At 44.8% G+C, this 16,489-nt stretch overlaps 1 long non-coding RNA gene and 1 pseudogene across 2 annotated transcripts in view; one reads left to right on the forward strand and one right to left on the reverse strand.

The window, feature by feature from the left end:
* LOC127004887 (uncharacterized) overlaps nt 1-16,489 on the forward strand; it is a 142,183-nt pseudogene that overhangs the window by 23,509 nt on the left and 102,185 nt on the right.
* The window catches only part of LOC127004918 (uncharacterized), a 135,876-nt gene continuing 120,674 nt past the window's right edge, over nt 1,288-16,489 (reverse strand). For both annotated transcript variants that reach the window (XR_007758108.1, XR_007758109.1), the window contains 2 exons: nt 15,178-15,309; nt 1,288-1,381 (listed from right to left, as the gene is read on the reverse strand). This is a non-coding gene — a long non-coding RNA (uncharacterized LOC127004918). The remainder of the gene's footprint in view (nt 1,382-15,177; nt 15,310-16,489) is intronic.

Here is a 16,489-nt window from a genome sequence, read left to right on the forward strand (position 1 = left end):
CAAATAAAAAACAATCGAAGTTTACGTTTCGCCTTGGAGATATTTTCCTTCGTTTTCTCCTCTCCTGTGCCATTGTTTTCTCATGGCTGGCAACGCACCAAGGCTCCGCTGAAGATGATGAAACAGGCATGCACCTTTTCCAGCAATATGCCCCGTCTCGTGCAGCCACACTTAGCTAAGGGAGTGATTTTAGTTTTGTTTATTTATTTACTTTTTTTTACAGTAAGGGAGACAGCTCAAGGGCACTAAAACAAAGTAGCAACAAAAAAGCCCGCCAAGCGCTGCTCCGAACAAAAGAAAAACAGGACAAGAGGCCAAAAAGGGAGGTCAATTTCGGAAGAAGAGGTGTCTTTTTGATTATTTATTTATTTTTGCATGGCTGGCAACGCACCAAGGCTCTATCCAAGATGAGGAAGCAGATCACTTTTTCTAGCTACGCGCCTCGTCTAGCCACGCTTGGCTAAGACAGTATTTTTAGTATCATTTTATGTCTCTTTCACGGATCGCATATCAATAAGACAGCAATGAAGATAGAGAATATGTCATACAGTCTAGCTAAACGCCTCAACGGTTCGCTAGGAGCGTTTTTAGCTATTTTATATTTACTTTCATTGATAGGAATCCATTAAGACAGCAATGAAGATAGAGAATATGTCATACAGTCTAGCTAAATGCCTCAACGGTTCGCTAGGAGTGTTTTTAGCTATTTTATATTTACTTTCATTGATAAGAATCCATTAAGACAGCAATGAAGATAAAGAAAACAGGTCATCTCGTGTAGCTGTGTTTTTAGTTTTTTATATACTACTTTAAAGGATCGGATTTCATCAAGACAACAATGAAGACAAAGAAAACACGCGGCCACGATTATTTTACTCAGTCATACGTATATTTCAGACGTGTAAGTATTTTCATAGGCGGAGAAAAGGAAAGGAGGGAAAGTTACCAATTTTAACAAAAATATTCTCTCTCTCTCTCTCTCTCTCTCTCTCTCTCTCTCTCTCTCTCTCTCTCTCTCTCTCTCTCTCTCTCTCTATCTCTCTCTCTCTCTCCTCTCTCTCTCTCTCTCTCTCTCTCTCTCTCTCTCTCTCTCTCTCTCTCTCTCTCTCTCTCTCTCTCTCTCTCTCTCTCGCTCTCTCTCTCTCTCTCTCTCTCTCTCTCTCTCTCTCTCTCTCTCTCTCTCTCTCTCTCTCTCTCTCTCTCTCTCTCTCTCTCTCTCTCTCTCTCTCTCTCTCCTCTCGCTAAATCCCCCCGCCCGAGCACCAACAGGAAAAGAACGCTCACACACCTTATTCCAAGACCTGGCAGTGTGTCGTGCGTGTCAGGAGACTCTCAATCTGGGCCTTTCTCCCGCCGGTGACAGCCGCCGCGCCGCGCAAACCTGAAATGAGGGATTGAATAACATTGTAGTTTTTTGTCTGGGGTGAGGGTCAGTTCCCCCGCCTGTGATTGGGAATGACTGACCCACTCCGCCTCACCCCTGGCCTTCTCCACCTCACTTACCCAACCCTCCCCTAAACATACCCCCCTCCCCCCCCCATGTCTCCCTACCCTCCTCCTTCCTCCCCACCTCCAAGGCATCATTACGCTGCACGACTCTCGAGGTCACAATACTTTCACGCCTCGAGTTTTTACCTGGGTTAATACGTGACCTAAACACACGAGGCGATATTATACGGCCACTGACTAGCGGTGGTGTGCCGAGTATACCTTTTATTAGAAGAGAAAACCCTCAATTATCGCCTGGAGACCCTGGAAAAAGCGGCTCTTCACCTCTCACTCCTGAAAATGTTTTAATGCTAGGCAACAATACGGAAGTGAAGTGAAGTGTGTGCGACTCCGGTGTGTTGCTGAGGCTAACAAGGAATGCAGTGACGTGTGAAGGGAACGTGAAGGTAAGGGTGAGCCAGGTAGGGAAAGGTGCAATAAAGAGTTGTAACAAGGTCTATAAAAGGATTCATAGTGGGGCTATTAGTTTGACTGCTGTGTAACGACCTAACGAAACGATTGCTTGGTAGGTGAAAGGCTAAATAAAGGTAATAAGCCAGGTAGAATTGGATGCAATAAGATTAATTTCTAGAGAGATTCATAAGAGCCAACAAAGTGATGTTCTTAGTTTGGCTTCCCTGTGGTGACCTGACGAGAGACTGGTGGGTAGATGAAAAGATAAATAAGGATAGGAGTAAGTCAGGTAGGTGATCAAGGCTTTTTGTAAGGTCATAGTAAGTCTCAGTAAGGCTGTGTGGGTATTGTGATCCTCGAACGAAATCGGTGGGTGGGTAACGGGAAAACATAGATCCGGATAAGCAACGCGAGGTGTAACATGGCATCGTATAGTTAGGATCATAAAGGAGGGGTGTAGCGGGGCTCTCAGGAAGGCTGCTGTGTGGGTGTTGCGAGACTAACGAGGCCGGGGGTGGGTGTTGCGAGGCGGGGATGGTGCGAGACCCAACACAGGGGCCAGCGCGAGGGAGGGGCGTGGGCGGCGGCAAAGGGCAACATGGCAAATTAACAATGACGAGGGAAGGTTGGCGCTGCACTTTGGCGGCAGTGGTGTGGTGAAAGTGGCGGGCAGTAATGGTGCTGTGGGTGTGGTGGTGCAGCGGAAGGAGGAGGAGGAGGAGGAGGAGGAGGAGGGGAAAGAGAAGGAGGCTGTAGTAGTCGTGCGGGAGGCGTAAAATAACAGCTGTGAACTAATCTGGCCTTTGGAACCCCATAAAAAGAGAGTCGGTGATGGATGCTGACGTCTGAATTCTTAGTGAGTGGATAGTTGCGAGACCCAAGAATACATCACTCTCACTGAGGCGGAGGAAGGGAGAAAAAGAGGGAGGAGAAAAAGAACACAAGAGTACTTCACCTTCATGAAGGCAGAGGAGGGAGGAGGAGAAACTGACACAGGAGTGGGGAGGAAAAGAATACAAAATAGCTCACTTTCATGGAGGCAGAGGAAGGGAAAGAAGGGGGAAGGAGGAGGTAAAGAACACATAAATACCTCCCTGTCATGGATGCTGAGAAAGAAAAAGAAAGAGGGACGAGGAGAAAAATATAACATGGACGCTTAACTTTCATGGCGGCAGAAGAAAGGAGAAAAGTAATGCAATAAAATTTCACTCTCATGGAGGCAGAGGAATGACAAAAGAAGGGGGTGAGTAAGAAGGAAGAGGAAAAGGAGGAAGAGGTGTGGTTGCTGACGGTGCACCCAACAAAAGGCTGCTGTTGCTGCTGCCCGCTGAGAAGTAACAATAAGGACTAGTTGCCTGAGAGTCTAAATATTCCTCTTCGGCTCTCAGTGTGAGGCGCCACGTGAGGCGAAAGGTCGCGTATCACTCAAACCTAGGTACCATTACAATAAAAACAAAAGTTGTAGCTCATTAAAACCTTTACACCATTTCTCTCTGAGCAGCGTATATACGCGCGGTCACGTCTCAGTGAATATGCAAAACCTGAAGACGTTTTTACGTGCAAATGTTAATACGTTTCCTTTCACTTAATTATATTCAAGTTCCCGAGGGAGACGACCTTTGTCTTTGTGCTTTCTAAAAAGCGCCTGGACTATCTGGTTAATGAGGCATGACAAAGAAAATAACATTAAAGATATCAGTGAATATAGAGTGAATAAGAGAGAAAATATCTAATTCAAGAAACAGTCCTTTGTGCAGCACTAGCCACGATAACTGATCACATCCGTGTGGCTATAATCGTGGATGATTACATGACTGCACATTCTCCTAAGAGCTATGGTAACAAAAGAAGAAGTGGGGCGAAAAAACTAAGCAGGGTAAAGGAGGGCAAGGCGGCCTGAAGGGAGGAAGGAAAAACCCGAATGAGTTCCAAGTGTTGTAACGGGGAAAAAACGAGAAAAAAAATCGCTGTTGGTGTTGGAGGAAGTGAAAGATATACTGACAAAAGAAGTACAGAAAACTAGAGTAAAGGAGGGCGAGGCAGCCTAAATAGAGGAGAAAGCTTTAATGAATTGCTTAATGTTGAATTAATGAGGGGAGCGGTGTGCTGCAAGATAGAGGAGCTGAAATATATAGTGATAAAAGAGATTAGGTGATTAAAAGTAGGGGAAAGGAGATATGGACAGAGAGAGAGAGAGAGAGAGAGAGAGAGAGAGAGAGAGAGAGAGAGAGAGAGACACATACACAGACAGAGACAGAGATAAAAGCGCATTAATAAGTTGCATGACGCTGAACAAAAAAATAGGAAAAGTGGACGGAAAATTGTCGATCGGTGCCGCACGCTATAGGAAGTGAAAGTTGAGTCTCCCCAAAGGTGCCACAAGCCTCCCACGCCCCGGCACAAGCGCGGAGAGTAAGTAACAAGGAAACGGGGTGCATAGAGAGATTACAGGACGCAGCCTCGCACTCCACTTGTAAACATCACGCGCGGGAAGATAGAATGAGGCCGTCTCCTTTATCCCTTTTTTTTCTCCTTTTTTTCTCCGCCTCTCCGTGTTTGTTAGGTTTGTTTTGCTTCGTTTGTTTGTTTTTGTTTGTGTCCGTTTTTATATTTTTTTTGTTGGTTTGTTTATTGTTTATTTCCTACGTTTGTTTCTTTATTTATTTCGTTGTTTTTCTTCTTTCCTTCTTCCTGTCCTTATTTTGTTGTTCCTTTCCTTCCTCTTTTCAGTCAGTTTGTCTGTTTTTTTTTTCTGTTTGACTGTCCGTGTATGTCTCTCTCTCTCTCTCTCTCTCTCTCTCTCTCTCTCTCTCTCTCTCTCTCTCTCTCTCTCTCTCTCTCTCTCTCTCTCTCTCTCTCTCTCTCTCTCTCTCTCTCTCTCTCTCTCTCTCTCTCTCTCTCTCTCTCTCTCTCTCTCTCTCTCTCTCTCTCTCTCTCTCTAACACACACACACACACACACACACACAGATTGAAAAATAAAACATTCAGCATTCACCTACCACGGGCACACGCGCACAAAAGAAAACACAAGAGCAACGTAGCGGAGGTAAATAAACAAAGGTGAAAAAAAAAAAAAACACACACACACACTTGATTTCAGCCCCTAAGATGGAGCGTGGGTAATTACAAGACACACTTAAAAAATCAATTTGCACGGTGACCTCATCCTCTGTTCGTAGGTGTGTCACTAGGAAGCTGAAACACACACACACACACACACACACACACACAGACACACACACACACACACACACACACACACACACACACACATACACACACACATTGGGGAGCAGGAAACGTAATAAGTCTATAATCATTTCAGAAGGGAACGCTATAGATTTTACTGCCTGCTGATCGTGTGGAGATTGTTTCCTTGGATGTTCTGACTCTCTGCTTTACTTTGTTCTGTGTTCCTTCTTACGTGTTGAGAGGAAACACAAATAACTACCAAATGATTTATGTTTTCTGTGACATTCTCCGACTTTTTTTTATGGTTTTCTTTGTCTGTCTGTCTGAGTGATTGCCTGTCTGTCTGTTTGTCTGTCTGTCTTTCTCTTTCTGTCTATCTATCTATCTATGCCTCTCTTCAACCAGCATGATACACTTCACCAAAATAAGGCCGAGGAGCCCAAACACCTTTTCTTTTTTTCTTTCTGTCTATCTATATATCTATCTATCTATCTATCAATCAATACCTCTCTTCCACCATCATGACACATCTCACCAAAATAATGCCGAGGAACCCAAACACCTTTTCTTTTTTTCCTTTCTGTCTATATATCTATCTATCTATCAATACCTCTCTTCCACCATCATGACACATCTCACCAAAATAATGCCGAGGAGCCCAAACACCTTTTCTTTTTCAACAACTTGCCGTCCTTGATACAACATTACACGCCTAAAGCCATTTTAGCCGTTACTCCTTGATAACCTTGATAACGTACACTACTTAATCAAGCGTTGTAGAGCAGCAACACACTCAAACGTTTAAAGTCATCAAGTATCGTGTGTCTGTGCAAGTAACCATAGCAGCCCCCTAGCCCGCTTTTTCTGCCCGGGGGTACGCGGGGCCCTGGATCCACCCAAGCCCGGTCACACGATTAAGACAACCACAGACGCAGACCCAGCCCCGCCGGCATCCTCGGGGAGGCCGCGCGGAAGGAGAAAAAAGTGGTTGCCGCCTTAATGATTAGCACAGCGGAGGAAGTGGTGGTATCAGTTCATCAGCGGAGGAATTTAATAATGGTAACACGAGTAATTATAGTTATTAGGGGCATTGTCTGTGGCGGTGCTCATGCTCGTGTTGTCGTGGTGATGGAATGATTTGGGTGTTGATAGACAGATAGACGTGACGACAGAGAGGCGGACGGACGGACTGAGGGACGGATGAACAGGCAGATAGACGGGCATCCATACGGAGCTATACTAAGACGAGAGACAGAGGCAGATAATCAGACGGAAAGACAGACAGATAGGCACGGACTGACTGAGGAAGATTGACGTACTAACAAACAATTATACAGAAAGACCCACGACCCACCACCACTCCATAATCCCTCCACTCCCCTCACATACAGCGACGACCCATCTCCCATTCCGTCGCGTCCGTGGCCGGGTCAGCATCGCCATAAAGAAGCTAACGGGCGGAGAGTGAGGCGGCGAGTGAGGGGCGGGCGTGGCGACCCTCCCATAAAAAAGATAAAAAAAATAGTGCTGGGTGTTGTCACTGCTGCTGTCGGTGGTAGTGGAGTTACATCTAATAGTAATCCCACCATCATCACCATCACTCCTCCTCCTCCTCCTACTTCTACTACTACTACTACTACTACTACTACTACTACTACTACTACTAATAATAATAATAATAATAATAATAATAATAATAATGATAATAATAATGACAAAATAATACCTAACATCAAAACTGATTAAGGTCAGTGATTAGTCTTCCCGACAGTCCATTACAGACCCTTGTTCCCTTTGATTAAGTTTCATTCCGTTCAAGGGTATAGACAAGTAGGCGAGCTAGATTGAACTACAGACACTTTTTCGTTTGTGTTTGTCACCATTACTCCGTGTCTGTTCATCAAGCCAAACACAACACACAGACACACACACATACGCATACACATTCTGCGATATTACCCGCTCTTCTTCCAATACATCTCTTCTCCCATCATCGTCACTCATCTCATTTCGTCCCTCCCCGTCACTGTCTCGATCTACCCCGTACATATATCCCTGACGAAGCACAACTGTGGGTCTAAAGGGGCTATTACACTGGGCAAACTTTCCGTGGATCTTCAGTCAAACCACGATTTCCGTTGGCGTGGTTCTCATATTTGCGTGGTTTTCTGACGTGTCCACGATCTTCCAAAGCTACGGTAGATTTCACTGAAGGACGACGGCATTACTCATCATCATCAGCAGCAGCAATAACAACAAACAATTGAGAACCACGCTGGCGGAAATCGTGGTTTGACTGAAGATCCACGGAAAATATGCCCAGTGTAATAGCCTCAACCGTGAAGCAGCGACGGGCCACATTTTTGCCATGATATAAACCCCCAAAAATAAATGATGCATAAATTGATCACAAATGCGTTGATATATTTTATGAAATGGTTTGCGTGAGTGATGATTTTTTCTCATTTTTCTCGCTTAGAGGGGCCTTTAAGAAACATGATCCCCGCAGCTACCACGTTAAGTTGTGCCCGTGCTGCGCCGAGGTAAGAAATAAATACTGCGAGATAGAATTGATGTCGTCTTGACTAACTACCGCATGCCAATCCCTATACGACGAAGCGGCTGCGTCATCCATCAGGCCGGAGAGATGGAGAGAGAGAGACGGTGAGGGGGAAGGGTAGGGACGGAGGGAGCTAATAACTAAGGAGGCAAGACAGAGAGAAAGGCTTAGTTAGGGAAGGAAAGAGGAAGGAGGCCAAAGCGTGATGGGAGGAGAAATGGCGTGGAGGCCTATCACCGCCCTCACCACCGCCGCCACCACCGCCCCCACCACAACCCCACCGCCATCCTCTCGACTCTTCCCTCATTACCTATAAGATTTCACACAGTTTTCACATTCCATCCGTGGCGAGAAGGAGAGAGTGAGAGAAAGAGAGAAAGAAAGAGATAGGAATACAAAGATAGATAGATAGAAAGAGAAAGAGAAATAGAGAGACAGATAGGATAGATAGAGTAAATTTCGAATGTATATGAATAGAAATACAAAGATAGATAGATAGACAGAGATAGAGAGAGATAGACAGATAGGATAGATAGAGTAAATTTCGGATGTATATGGATAGAAATACAAAGATAGATAGATAGAAAGAGATAGAGAAATAGAGAGACAGATAGGATAGATAGAGTAAATTTCGAATATATATGGATAAACAAAAGAATAAGCTGACGAATCATAATGTTGGCTAACCTAACGACAAGCTTATAATACACCAAAAGAACCATTCAGCTAATACAAACAAACTCCACGAAGATCCAATCACATAATCTTACGCTGATTAAACATAAGCCAATAGGCACAAACATATATATAGTACATAAATCGCAGCGTAACTAGGAGGCTTCAATACAATAAATAACGATAAAAGTAACAGACTGTCTCTAAACCATCCACGGAATGACGATAAACGAAACAAGTGAGCAAAATATGTAAAGATAATTAGGATAACATTTCACTAATTCCAATGGGAGGCTGAACACGATAACAACAGCCGTAATGGAGGCGATGGTGACCCCCCCCACACACTCCGCCCCGCCCGCCGAACAACAGCCCGTCAGGTAGGTTCTATCATTGCTTCCTGGGCGCGTAATTAGAAAGCTTCCCACCATCACTCACACAGGGGGGTGGAGGGGGGCGTCTAATGGAGATTCCCAACACAGGTAGCGAGTTCCTATTACGATTACCTTTAATATTTTTTTATTACTCTTTCTTTCTCCGTCTCTATCTATTTATCTATCTATCTATCTATCTGCCTATTTATCTTCGTGTCTTAATGGCAGTGGTCACAAGTGAAGCATATCAACTTTTTTATCCATCATTATCAAATGTTTCCCTGACAGTTGCCATCAATCATTTTCTTCCGAATAACAAATGGGTTGAGACAAGAACGTTCGGCGTGCTTCTTTTTTCATTTTATTTCTCTTATTATGTATTTGCAAAGTTCATTAGTGAGAGCGTGAGAGTCTGTGGTAGGTTTGCAATGTTACATGAATGATCTTATTAACCGAGTGTCACCAGCAGATATAACTGGAGGAAATTCATCTGAAGGAGGAGAAGACGGTCCACTAAAAGAATATAATAAGGAATGGATACACGATTATGAGAAACTGAGAAACTTCAAGAGAAAGTATAAGAGGTAGCTATGGGCATACTGGAACTACAAACAGCAGATGCGTCAAATAACTGAAGAAAAGAAATTCCGTGAAAGAAGACCATTAAGGGATCCATCACGAAGATACAGATATAGACGAGCATTCCAATTAAGATGGTCTGTTCCTATTGATGAAACTTTACTCGTCTCTCTTGGGGTCGAATGGAGGTTGAAATCTCTCCATTCGCATCATCCCTCCACTTCCATTGCCAGTGTCTAATGCAGCCTAAGCCAATCAAAGTCGTTACCGGTGCTGCAGTGAATAATAAACACAGTGAGGCCTGGTCGAGAACTTAAGCATATATCTCTGGCGTATCATACCTCATCATTGTGTCTTTTTGCCGCGTTTCCTCCGACAGCCAGCCAGACAGTGAAGAAGACCTCGCAGAATGGCACCAAAAGAACGTGTTTATAATGAGAGAGAGAGAGAGAATCAACAACATCTCAGAGAAACAGATGATCAGAGAGAGAGAGAGAGAGAGAGAGAGAGAGAGAGAGAGAGAGAGAGAGAGAGAGAGAGAGAGAGAGAGAGAGAGAGAGAGAGAGAGAGAGAGAGAGAGAGAGAGAGAGAGAGAGAGAGAGAGAGAGAGAGAGAGAGAGAGAGAGAGAGAGAGAGAGAGAGAGAGAGAGAGAGAGAGAGAGAGAGAGAGAGAGAGAGAGAGCGCTTTCTTCTTCAGTCCCTTTAGAAATTAAATCAACACAATCTTCAGTCATTCTCCCTTCATCATCGCTTCTTCACAACATCCTGCATTCACTCAACAATCAACTTGCTCTCCTTTCTATTCATTCCTCAAATTGTCTATGTCGGCCAAATGAAAACAACGCCTTCAATCATTTTAACCAGCGTCTTCAATCCATTTGCCTTTCATCCCTCTGAGACCTATACATATGATCATAAACTTGCCTAAAATTTCCCTTTCTCTTCTACTCAAATTGTCTCTGTCAGCCAAATGAAAACAGCGCCTTCAATCATATTAACTACCTTCTTCAATCCACTCAGCTTCCATCCTGCTCAGACCTATACACATTATCATAACCCTGCCTCTTTCTCCCCTTTCTCCACTTGTCTCTGTCGCCCAAATGAAAACAACGCCTTCAGTTATCTCCAACCAATGTATCCAGTCCACTCACCGTTCATCCCTCCGAGACCTGTACACACGATCATAACTCTGCCTGCTTATTCCCTTTCTCTTCGACTCCATTTGTGTCTCTGGTTCATGTTAAGCATCCAATCATATCAACTAGCGTCCCCAACTCACTGACCTTTCATTCATCTCAGACCTATACACATTATCATAGCCCTGTAGCCTCTTATTTCCCTTTCTCTTCGACTCTCAGGCTGGTATTACAAGACAGTTTCGCTTTTCACATCAGCTATTTCTAAATGTCTAAGAGGGGATCAGGTTCTAATGAGTTATTTTTAGGCTCAGGGTACAGAAAAAGGGTCAAACTACCACCAGGGTCATAAAACTACTGGAAATGCCCACAACTCCTATGAAAGCCTTGTCAAATATGTGTTCTTGGGCTGCAAAGTGTCTTATAATACGACCGTAAATGTCTCTCTTGTCCAGGGTAAACCAAATCATCCAATCATATCAACTAGCGTCTTCAATCCACTCATCTCATTCTTCTGTCCAATCACCTTTCACCCTTCCGAGACCTGTAAACACATTATCACTCCCTCTTTTCCCCTTTCTCTTCGCCTCTCATTATCTTTACGTCCAAATTAAACCTCCACCTCCAATCATGCCCTTTCTCTCTCTTCCTCTTCTATACACACCGCCATCAAATCATTGCCCTTCCGTGCCCCCTCTCGCCACACCCTGACACACCACCAGCCCTCTCTCTCTCTATTTGGCGTCTTCCCCCAGTCACCCTCCCCATTCCCCTCCACTCACATACACTCCCTCAGTATATATAGCTCTATTAACTCATTGCCTACCTCCTCCTCCTCCTCCTCACTCCCCACTCCCTCCATATTTAAGTCCTTACCCCAAAGCCACACCCTAACACGCTAGTCTTTCTCTCTCTCTTCCTCTCTCCCTCTTCTTTCTCTATCTCCTCCTTAAGTAATTTCCCTCCCCCCTCCCCTCCCCCTCTCCCGTAGTGAAAGTTACGAGAAATTCATTACCACCGCATTAGCAGCCATTAACTCTTGGAAACAGGATGATTGCGTGCCCGCGTCGATGATCTCTAATTACCCGAACGTTCACTGTAATCACTCGTCCGCCTATACCTGGTCAGACCCCCTTCCCCCCACCCCACCCCCGCCAACACCTGAGCTACGAGACCGCGCGAGTACGAGGCGATGACGGCGGAGGTAATAGAGAAAGAGGAGGATGTACAGATGAAGATGGAAGAGAAGAAGAAAAGGAGGAGGCGATGACAGCGGAGGTAATAGAGAAAGAGAAGGATGTGTAGAAGATGGAAAAAGAGGAAAAAAAAAGGAGGAGGCGATGACGGCGAGGGTAGTAAAGAGAGAAAGAGAGAGAGAAGGATGCGTAGAAGAAGATAGAAGTGAAGAAAATAAGGAAGAGTAACAGTGGGAGATATCAAGGAGAGGAGAGGAGAGGAGGAGGAGGAGGAGGTGGAGGAGGCACTGACAACAAAGGAAGTATAGAGGAAAAGGGGGAAGGTGAGGAGGAGAGAGAGAAAGATGTGTAGAAGAAGATGGAAGTAAACAAAAAATGGAGGAGTAATAGTACGAGAAACAAAGGAGAGAAAGAGGAAGCATCGACGTAGGAGGAAATGGAGAAAAAGGAGGAAGTGGAGGAAGTGGAGGAAGAAGAAGGGAGAAGGTGGAGAGGGTGCGGCTGACGGAGGAAGTAGAGGAAAAGGAGGAAGCAAAAGAGTAGAAGGAAAGGCGGAGGAGGAAGAGAGGAGGAGGAGGAGGAGGAGGGAAGCTTTGTAATTGAGGTGAAACGTGACGGGTCGATGTCTGTTGGAAGCTGCTGTGTCTGTGATTGCCTTATCTCCTACCGCCCCGAGACTCTGGGAGGAGGAGGAGAGAGGGAGGGAGGGAGGGAGGGAGAGAGGGAGGAAAAAAAGGAAGGGAAGAAAACAGGGGAGGGAGAGAAGTGAAAAGTAAAGCAAAGTCGTGGAGAAGCAACAGTAGTGAGTGGTGTGTGTGTGTGTGTGTGTGTGTGTGTGTGTGTGTGTGTGAGAGAGAGAGAGAGAGAGAGAGAGAGAGACACAAACACACACACACACACACACACACACACACACACACACACACACACACACACACACACACACACACACACACACACGCACACATAGCTAAGCAGCCCAAGACTTTCCTGTAACGCATCTCCCGTCGTGCTGTGTGTGTGTGTGTGTGTGTGTGTGTGTGTGTGTCTACCTGTCTTTCTATCTGTATTTATTGGTCTATCTATTCGCCTTATCTACATATTATAGCTATCAACGTATTTATCTGTCTATGTATACACGACTGAGAGGAAGGAAGTCATAGATAGAAGCGTATTATAAACAAAAGAGGAGGAGGTGGAGGAGGAGGAGGAGGAGGAGGAAGAGAGGTAGGAGCTGACGTCGTGAGGCTGATGGTGACCTCCTGACCCTGGCTACCACGACGTTCTTGTTGGTGTGGCGGCGAAATACCAACAAGATTATCGCCTACCTCCTCCTTCTGTTCCTCGTGGCTCTTTCTTTTTCTTACTTCGTGCTCCTCCTTCTTTTCCTTTTATTCCTTCATTTCTTGCTACTGCTCGTCCTGTTCCCGGTACTCCTCCTCCTCCTCCTCCTCCTCCTTGTCCTCCTCCTTTTTCTGCTTCTGCTCTACCTGTTCCAGCTACTGATTCTCCTCTTCCTCCTCATCCTCCTTCTCCTCATCCTCTTTTTCCTGCTATTGCTCTTCTTTTTCTTATTCATTTTCATTCTTCTCTTCCTTCTCTGTATTTCTTTTTTTTTCACTTTTCCTCGAGTGGCCAAAAATATCGCCGTTGTGTCGACTTAAAATTCTATAGAAGCAATTATTTAGTAGGTTCCTGTTTCCATTCATTTATCTTCTTTCTGCTTCTCCTCCTCCTTAAAATTCTATAGAAGCAATTATTTAGTAAGTTCCTGTTTCATTTTGTATTTTCTTCTTTCTGCTTTTACTCCTTCTCCTCCTCCTTCTCCTCCTTGCATTTTTTCCCTAACTTTTCCTGCAATCCTGACCCTGGCAAGAATTCGTGTTATTGACTCCGACTATTTTTCCTTTTTTTTTTTTTTCTCAGCTGTTCCATTTGCATGTTCTTTACAATGTTCAATTTGCTATTCACGCTCCAACCCTTAGTCTTCCTTTTCAGTGCCAGCTTTTTTCTTTTTTCTTTTTTAATACTTTTTGCTGTTGTTTCATCACCATCTTGTGAAGGTATTTCTACACTCACACATACTTTCCTTTCTTTTGTTATCTTTTCTTTTGGTAGTTATTCCTCGCATCAGTAAACAAACTTTTTCACTCACGTCTTCCATACCACTACCAGCCATCTCTTTGTTTTGCCATAATTTCATCTCTTTTGTTATCTTTTCTTTTCGTAGATATTCCTCGCGTCAGTAAACAAACATTCCCATTGCTTTCCTTTCCATTCACTTCTTCCTTACCATTAGCAGCCACCTCTTTGTTTTCTCATAATCTTTCTCGCAAGGCAGAATATTTTCACTACGGTCTATTTTCATTTACTTCTTTCTTCCCCCTTTCTTTGTTTTTGTCATTCTACTCGCGTCGCTGAACATTCTCTATTTTCTTTCTTTTCCATTCACTTGTTTCTTCTCCTTCAGTACTACGTCTTCGTTTCTGTCATTCTTTTAAAGCGTTACGGATCCCTCGCCACTTCATTCACCTTTTCCGTCCCCTTTAATACCTTCATGTTTGTTTGTTTTTCGTTCTTCTCGCGTCGCGGAGCATACCCTCTCATTTTCCGTTTCATTCTCTTCGTCCTTTCCTCTGCGGTTCTACGATGTATAGGAAGGCCTTGGGATGGCTCACGTCTCCCCTGTAGCTCGAGTCTTCCTTCCCTCCCTCCGTCCTTTCCAGTAATCCCTCCTGGCAATCGCACAACCCGGCTCACCTTTCCCTTGTAAGGTCAGCCTCTCAAGGAGCTGCCGAATTGCCGCCTTCTATTGTTCGGAGTTCAGGCAGAAGGGGGAGTGTGAAGTTACGGTAAGGGTTCAGCGTAGGGGCCAAGGCAGGATGACGGGGGCGGCGAGGATCCCATGGGCTGCTAACGGTGAGCCTCGTTAATTAGGGTGATTAGGAATTGGGAAGCGGAGGCGGTTTGGAAAGGACTGTGACCCCTGCATGTTGTATGGCCAAGGATCCTTCTGTTAACTCTCACTTCGCAGGCAGATATAGGCAAAAACATAGACTATGCAAAAACTATCTCACAACATCCTAGCATATTACTACCAGGGATCCATCAGCTTTACGTTCATTAGCAGAAGAGAAGGAGAGTAGATTAGCAACGGTCATCCGATATCCTGGAAATATTATGTGATCCTGAATTTTAGCTCAACGGATGGCAAATATAGGGCGTGCATTGCTTTCCTGCGTTTGGGGGAGGGATGGGAAGCCGATATTTTGTCAGTGGGAGTGCTTGAAGTGCTGCTGGAAGGATTAAGGGAATAGCACAATGTATCACGTGTGTGTGTGTGTGTGTGTGTGTGTGTGTGTGTGTGTGTGTGTGTGTGTGTGTGTGTGTGAATGAGTAGCAACGAGGAAATTATTGGTTATAAATCTGCAAACGCGATATCAAAACATCTCCCTTCCACACACACACACACACACACACACACACCGCCCCCACACCCCCCACATGCCCCCAAGCCCCACCACACACACCCGGGTAATACACAAGCTCTTCGTATCTCACCGTTTCACTGAGGCGTTGCAGCCCAAACAGGAGGAAGGTGCCTTGGGGGACGCCGCACGTTGTTGGGAAGCGCTCTCACAACGCTTCTGAATATCACACTTCGGTTAATCGGCTCGTCTCCTCACCCTCACTCTGCGGGAAGTCGCTTATTAAACCACTGGAACGGGGGAGGAGGAGGAAGAGGAGTAGGAGGAGGAGGAGGAGGAAGAAGAAAAGAAAAGTAGGCGTAAGAGAAGAAGGAGAAAGAAGAAGACGAGGAAAAGGAAGAGGATGAAGATGTAATGGTGGTGGTGGAAGAGGATGATAGGAAAGAGAAGGAGGAATAAGAGATGAAGAAGGAAGAGGAAAGGAGGAAAAGAGATAAAAAGGAAGAAATAGAAGCGGATGTGGAAGAGGAAAAGGAGATGGAATTGGACGTGAATGGGGAAAGAAAAAGAAGGAGGAAGAGGAGAAGGAGGAGGAGAGGGCGGCAGAACGTCTGTTAGAATGTGTCCTGAGCGATAAAACGGAGCTGTGTTAATTAATCCTGTGATCGCGCCGTGTTCCGTGTTGCGTGTCCAAGCTGGTTTGGTTGTGTCGAGGGAAGTACCGGCTTCCTCCTTCTCCTCCTCCTCCTCTACCTCCTCCTCCTCCTCCTCCTCCTCCTCCTCTTTTTCTCCTGCTCCTTCTCTATATCATCTCTTTTCTTCTCTCAACTTCCTTTGCTGGCCGCTATTTTTTTTTTTTATTGGCTTCCTATACGTAGCAAGCAAGCATCCTCTTTTATTGCTTTCTTTGTCATTCCACACCACCTTTTCCTACTCTTCCTCCCCTTTTCCCTTTTTCTCCTCCTCCTCCTCCTCCTCCTCCTCCCTCCTCCTCCTCCTCCTCCTCCTCAATTGAAAATATTAACATTAAAAGAAATCAAACATCAAATTTGTAACCCGCTCTCCATCATATTCTATAAATCTTTAACAGCTGGAAAAGTTCTGTCGGATTGGAAACTAGCAAATGTCACACCAATTTTCAAAAAAAGGGACAAGTCTCACCCAGGAAACTATCGACCAATTAGCCTGACATCGATTGTTTGTAAGTTAGTGGAGACTATCATTCGCGACAATATGGTGAAATTCTTCGAAGAAAATAATATAATAAATAATTCGCAACATGGTTTCCGTAGTAGACGTTCGTGTTTAACTAACTTACTTGATTTTTTTTAATTATATTTTTGAGGTGTTCGATGAAAACAGATCAGTAGATATCATATATCTGGATTTTCAAAAGGCATTTGATAAGGTCCCCCACAAACGGTTGCCCAGTAAACTATTGGCGC

Source organism: Eriocheir sinensis, chromosome 3, assembly GCF_024679095.1.
Source record: "Eriocheir sinensis breed Jianghai 21 chromosome 3, ASM2467909v1, whole genome shotgun sequence".
Taxonomy (NCBI): Eukaryota; Metazoa; Arthropoda; class Malacostraca; order Decapoda; family Varunidae; genus Eriocheir; species Eriocheir sinensis.